We start from the raw sequence: 7,373 nt of genomic DNA, 5'->3' as shown, positions 1-7,373 counted from the left end.
TGGATGGATGGATGGATGGATGGATGGATGGATGGATGGATGGATGGATGGATTGTTTGTCTCTGTTTGCTCTGTTAGTCTTATCTTTTCTATACTGATTCCTGGATTCTGCCAGCTTATTGAACTTTGACCTGTCTTCTGACCTCAGCTTGGATTCTCCTCTGGTACCTCCTTGGCTCTCTGATCTTCTGGTCTGGTAAAATGGTTCTGCTACGTCCACACGACTACATTGGATTTTGTCTCACAGATACTGCTACCCCTTGTCATTGGCTGGCGTCAGCTCTGCTCATTACTCGGAACTCTGGGGGCAGCTTCCTCCACAAGCAGTAGAGAAAACTTCCGTTTGAATTGAACTCAGAGCCAGAGTACCCGGTGAATTCACCCTAGCTGACGAGCAGCCGCACGTTTCTTATTTAATAAACGCTAGTTTGAAATCACCCTGATCTGTCTGCTTGAATATTGGGTCCAAAGTTCAGAGATTCTGACGCTATGTACTTGTGTTATTGCACCATCCCTAGATGTGCTTCCAAAAAAGAAAAAATATAATGAATTAGCTTAATAAATAATGATCTGCGTTATCGTCTGGGCTTCAATAAATTATTTGAAGACATAGGGTACTTAGAGTAGGTTAACTTGTGTCTTTAAACAAATCAACATTTTCAGTAACCAATTACTGACCTAAAGTAGTAAAGGTCCATCTGATTTCATTTCAAATAGTTAAAAATCAACATAAAGCTCTTGTCTCTTCCTTTTTGTCAATCTCAAGTCCTTAAGGGAAAACAAGATCTGACTTCACATGTTTGACACACCTAAAAAGTAATTAGCTTATTGGCAGGATTCCTGTTGTATAAGACTATATAATAAGAATGCAGTTAAACCTTTTCATCCAGCTGTGTTGGACCAGGGGCACTGATTTCAGGTGTCTACTTCCTTGGTGCAGGAGACTATATTCATTCTGGTGCCAACTGCTGATTTTTTGAATGATAGACATGATGATGGACAGTCACACCTATAGGAATATTAGTTTCATATTGTATATACATTTTAAGATGAAAAAAAAAACGACACAAGGCCGGGAAAAAGTAAAGAAAGGACATGCCACGTAATCTCTCTACTTCTTTCTCTCTCCCTCTCTCTCTCTATTGCTGCTTCATGTAGCTGTCTTGTTTTGACGTGTTTCAGATCCAGACAGAGACTCCAGCTGTGATTTGCATTCCAAAGATGAAAACTTTTTTTTTTTTTTTACTGATCTGGAACCAGGCTCGACCCTGATAAAAGAACATAGATTAGAACAGATCTATTATCTAAAATTTCATCTTTGAAAATATAATTTTGTCATGATTATCATCAGAAAAATGAATAGTTATCCCCTGTGCACACAACAAAAATGCATCAGACAAAATACATACTAATCTGGCATAATAGAAAGGCAGAGCTTAAGTTGGTGACTATGAATTTATGTAAAAGTAAAACATAGTAAAAAATCAAATCGAATGAAGTAATGAAGAATTTCACAAGGCAGAATGAATTACATTGGCATTTTCAACCCTGACCTGCAGTTTTTACATGTTTCAGTGCTTTAAAACAGTTGATTCAGATTATTGTTATTCGGCAAAAGCCTGTTAATCAGCAATCAATTAAAATCAGGTGTTCTGATACAGGAAAAGGTCTGAAACTTTTGAGGCAGTGTTTCATAAAGGTCAACTGTTCTTTTTCCAGAGCCTTACTTCCGCTACCATTTAATAACAGAAAAAATCTATTCCCTAGTGGACCAGGAAACACAAGGATGCTGGGCATTGTCTGGTGTGTCATTGACAGTGAATTGATAGCGGCAATGACACTTTTCACAATGACACTCTTAGTGACTGCAAAACAGTCATGAAATGCCATCTACATGATGCTAGGCATCCAACCATAGAATCCTTTAGATGTTAGATTACATTTAGATTACAGTAAACTGTTAAAACTATGGTCTGTATTTATACGCACACACACTCGTTATCAAGGTATGGGGAAAATCCATTTTTATACCTGAAAGCAGGAAGGCTCAGTTTTTCTGGGCGATGTTACACCAACTGTAGAGCAAACCCCAAAATGGATCCAAAATATAAACCCTAAACCCTTTAACCTCTTAAGCCTCACCGCCCACTTTCAAGGGGGCTGCAGCTATTTCAAAACAGTGATAAACTTAGTAATAAAAGTAGCTGAGATGTAGCCATAACTCTGAGACTGACACACTTATCATATGTCCAGATCTTCATCTAAGACTCCTCTGAAAGACTATCTAGTTCATTCTAATATCCACCAACCACAGCTCCAGCACTATGTCAAAAAGTGCTCTGATAGCCAAAATACAATTTATTGCTTATGAAAGCCAAGACACTGAATCGGCGCAGCCAAGCAAAGCACATAAAATCTGTCCTACCTTTGCTTTTTTAAACAAATGATGTTTTCATCCAAATAAAAGTCAGTTTCTGAAATATATCCTACCGATAGCTAAAGGTTGATTAAATGATTAATTGTGATTTTTGTCAGGAAACTGTATGTTTATAGCCAAATATATAATTGCATTCTAAATTTTAAATTTCAAGAATAAATTCCAAATTTCAGCATTTGTGCCAAACTGTTTCAAAATGGCACAGTAGGAGTTTGCCTGTATTTTCTTCATTCTAAAAATCTATAACTTCACATTTGCTTGCTGTATAGGCACCAAACTTGCTATATATGTAACCACAGGAAAAGTAAGAACTTTTCCATGTTAACATCTGTTTTTTTGGGGGGGTGGAAGTCATTTTTTGGCCATTTGAATCTAAATTATGAGTATGCCCTTTTTAGAAAATAGACCTGCATGCTTATTAAACATGACAAAGGTACTAAACTTAAGGTTTTAGGGACAAAACCAGTACTACCAAATAAATTATAAAAATAAATTCTCAAAATAATTTCTTATATATGTAGACAGCGCTATATGACACCCATGTATGCAATCTATTATGGGGACTGCATGGTGTCCCAGTTTGTGGCATTGTTGCCTTGCAGCAAGAAGGCTCTGGCTTCAATTATCTGTACTAAGTTCTTCATGGAGTTTGCATGTTCTTCCATGCAGGCATTTGTTCTCTCCAGGTACTCCATCTTCCTATTTCAGAAACATGACTGTTAAGACAAACCATAGTGAATGGATGTATGGATGGTATACTGTTTATTAGCTAAACTAAGTCAATTTTGGGGCGAGTTGTCCTTTAAGGACTAGTTTGTAAATGTAAATGGAAGGTAGTTATGTAGCACTTTATACTATATATGCAATAAGCCATACACAGGCTGATGGTGGTAGGTTATACTGTAGCTACAGTTATCCTGTTGCAGATTGACAGAAGTTGACTGCTATACAATCGGACACGATTAAGATGAAAATGATCGATCCAGGAACTCACCAGTTATAGCACAGTCGGTGATATATCACAGCTTTTTTGCATTTAGCTGCACCTTTCCATAATATGTCCATAAACTGTAATAAGATAATGCAGCAACTCTTCTTTGCCGCTGAATATGCAGTCATGTTTTTGGACTGTGGGAAGAAGCTGTAGTATCGGGAGAGAACCCATGCATGCTCAGGGAGAACATGCAAACTCCATGCAGGAATTACCCAGGCCGGGAATGGAACCCAGAATGTCCTTGCTGCAAGGCAGCGGTGCTACCCACTGCACAGACTGTGTTTTAAATTTCAAACAATACTTGGTTACAGTGTGTGTCACAATGTCAGCAAAGAGATATATGTATGAAAAGTTTTTGCTCCTTGTCATTTGTGACCCTGCTTTGAATATTTTTTCTCTCAGTTACTGGACAATAAATTCTTACTGTATTGAAGTTCTCTAAATGTGGAGATTCAGACTTTTACTAACTTAGCTGTGAGTCTGCAACAAAATGAGACACTACAGAAAAAGATTAACTTGCTCTATTTTATTTATTTACTCTGAAAAAATAGGTCAGTAGTTCAGTGGAATAGGTCAGTGGCAAGTTTTACCTGCCTAAATTGTATCAACAATGGATGAAAAAATGCAAAAGTTGTTTGCAACAAAAGCCATTAACCATATCGACATGTGGCCTCCTGTGTGATGGAGATAGAGAGCATGTTGCAGGACCTAGCTTTGTAGGTTGTCACTCTTACCTATGAGGTGCAATTAAGTCTTTAATGACTTGACCACAAACTGCAGGAAAAAAAGATAATTAAGAACATGACTAAAATGCCATCAATAATTGGGGCCTATTTTTACTGGACCCAAGATGCACCTTTAGGTTAATAGTTTGAGAAAGATAACAGGTAACTCCTTAAATAAAGACATTTTCAGTGGAAAGAAATGGTCAAGAAATGTATAAATGAGGCTGTTTAGGTATTTAGTCTATCTGCTAAGTTTGCTGAATCAGCGTGGTCTAGTGTTCTCTTATAGAACACTTAACTCACTTACACCTGGCCACAGCTCTGGGGCCTGATTTGCTGTTTGTGGAACGGATGAAGCCAGGATTCAGTGATTCTGACTTTATCTTTTATCCTTGAATTTCTGAATTCAGCCTGAAATACGACCCTGTAGTTTGACTGTTATCAGCGAGACAACAATCCCAAAATGTCAATAGTTTTCTAACAAAAAAGCAGAAAGAAAATCAATAGTTGACTGATTCTGACAAAATAAAACTACAGTTAACATCCATCTACTTCAGAGTTTGCTTTTGCATGTTTCCTTTGTTTTACAGTTTGTGTTACTTTTCTTTTTTTCCTGTTTTATTCTTAGTTTCTTGTTTTTTTGGACACCAAATCATTTTCTTCTCACCTGTCCTAACATGTTCTTTATTTGTGCAGAATAAACACTCATTCACTCTCAGTTGTGTCTTCCTCATTATTTTACTTCTTGTGCAGCTATTGCTTTGGAAATAATTCCCAAATGAATTTGTGTGTTATTTGTTTTTTTTTTTTTTTTACCATGACCTACCCTGTAGATCTTTTGTTTTTCCTCCTGAAAGGGTTTGGTTCTAACCTAATTCCTGCTTTTAGCCTCTCAGGCTCCTTTTAGGTCTTTCATAGATGACATCTACTCCAAAAAGTGCTTCAGTGGTGGACCACCCACAATGTTTCAAACTCAAACATAGCTTGCTTCACTTGAGAAAGATGTTTATCATTTGACTAAACACCGTAAACAAGGTGTTTAGGTATAGTTTAATGAGAAATAAAAAAAAAAGGCTACATGTTTGTATATTTCATTTGCTCAGAAATCCATCTGGGGGGAATTCTGACCCAAAACTTGACAGATATTTAGCTTTTTTGAAATGAATGAACATCACTGCTGAAAGAAGAGCAGGGATGATTTTTGATCTCAGATAAAATGTGTAAAAGAGTTTGAAGTGGTAGGACCGGCAGTATTTCATTTGTGCCTGACGCCTCAGTTCCTTCCTGCCTGACTGCTCCTAAGAAAATGAGAAATACTGACTAAATGTATTCTAAAATCTAAAGCCAGAAAGGAAATGCCATGATCCTAATTTATATTTCTTTCTCTTAGATACTGCAGTTGTGTGGCTAAAGACCAGCTGCTACATATACAGCCAGCCATCTATAAAGGATTAGAAGATAAAGACACTTGAAGCCTATCCTTATGGGTGTGGCATGAGCCCTGGAGCTGCTTTAAGATGCCCCATACTTTTCAACAAAACTTCACCAAAGGTATTATTATGTAAGAACTAATCTTCCTCACAACATTTTAAAATTTTATTAGCATCTGGGACTGTAGAAATGGATTTGAAGAAACTGCCAAATGAGCAAAAAACATGATCAAAGGCAATTATTTCAGGTCATCTACCTAATCTTGTGTAAAACTAGTAGAAAATAGATATAGTTTTTATTTTCTCCTTGACATACCATTTATTAATATTGATGAATAGCAACACATTGGTTGTAAACATTACATTGTAAATCATCATAGGTTAAGAATAAAAGGAACATCGAAGTGAAACACATTGGTTTAACTGACCACACTACAGTATGAATGGTGTGGTGGTGGTGTTGCTTATATTTGAGGCCTCAAAGCTGATTTATACTTCAAAACTACAGTAGGTCGTCTGCTTAGGTGTCGCAGTGAACGCAGAGACATCCCCATCCCCTCCGCAGACACTCTGCTGTACCTCTCCTAAATTCTATGTGACCGCAGACAGTGTTGCAGACAGTAGGCATCTGATTGGTCAAATCTAAATCCCCTTTACACTATGCATATTTCCTGTTTGGTACCTTACCAGTTTGTTTTGTTTGTATGACCGAAAATGACTTGTGAATTTGGACCACATAGAAGAGTTAGGTGCACGAGAACGCTGGGACCCTTTTTCCACCTCGATCCCCGCTCTTTGTATTTTTAAGCGTGCCTTTGTACAACATGGAGCGGTTGAATGCTTTTTCTCATCATATTAGCTTCACTTGGTCTGTTCCTGTTCAGCAGTAACTCCATCCTGGATTGAAATATCAGTTGTGCTGCTGCCATTAACATCTCTGCTCATAGATTGTAGAGATTGTCCTGTTTCCAATGTACTCCTGCTTCCTTTACTGTGACTAGAAGAATTGACTTGGAGTTCATCTTCTTTGCTTTGTGACTTGTGACTTGATGCAATCAACTGGTTCTCCTAATCAATCTAAGTATTGTCTCTGTAGAGTACATTGAGATGTCATGTTGTGAATTAGTGCTATATAAATAAACTCAATTGAATTGACATTGAATTGACTCACCTTAAGAGGGGCAGCAAAAAAACATTTACTCTTTATTAAAAGTAAAAAATATGCACCAAAAATTCAGTGTGTTGTTAAATTGGCCTACCAGACTGGCTCATATTCTCTGGTCTAAATCAAACCAGACCAATCACAGTGAAGGAGAAGGGAGTTTACTCTTCTCCTAATTATAGCACATATGTAAAACCATAGTTGTCAAGATTCCTGGCACAACAAAGAAATGTTTTTATGATGCCCTTGAAATAATATTTCAAGTGTGCTGGATACTTTAAAACGTCAACAATTTGCTGATTTCTGAGATTTTATCATTAAAAAAACGTTTTTACATCACTGCATCAGCTGTAGTCATCTGATTGGTTCTAAACTATTTAAAATCGGGCTTTGCCAACTGCTTTCCAGATGGATAGGTCATGTAAAGTCAGTCATGTTATAGGTGTGGGGTGTGGAGCATGGAGGATAGTCAGGGTTTTCTGACATTTTCAAACGGTCCTGAGTCCCAGTTGAAAATTACTTCAACTTTAATCAACATGCACTTGGTTTATTTTCCTCTTAAATCCAGAAGAAACAGGAATAGTTCAGTTTTAGCTTGATCTTTCTGTATATATATATATATAAA

The sequence above is a fragment of the Cyprinodon variegatus genome, unplaced genomic scaffold, assembly GCF_000732505.1.
Source record: "Cyprinodon variegatus isolate N-32 unplaced genomic scaffold, C_variegatus-1.0 Scaffold59, whole genome shotgun sequence".
Classification (NCBI taxonomy): domain Eukaryota; kingdom Metazoa; phylum Chordata; class Actinopteri; order Cyprinodontiformes; family Cyprinodontidae; genus Cyprinodon; species Cyprinodon variegatus.
This window is presented reverse-complemented; position numbering follows the sequence as displayed.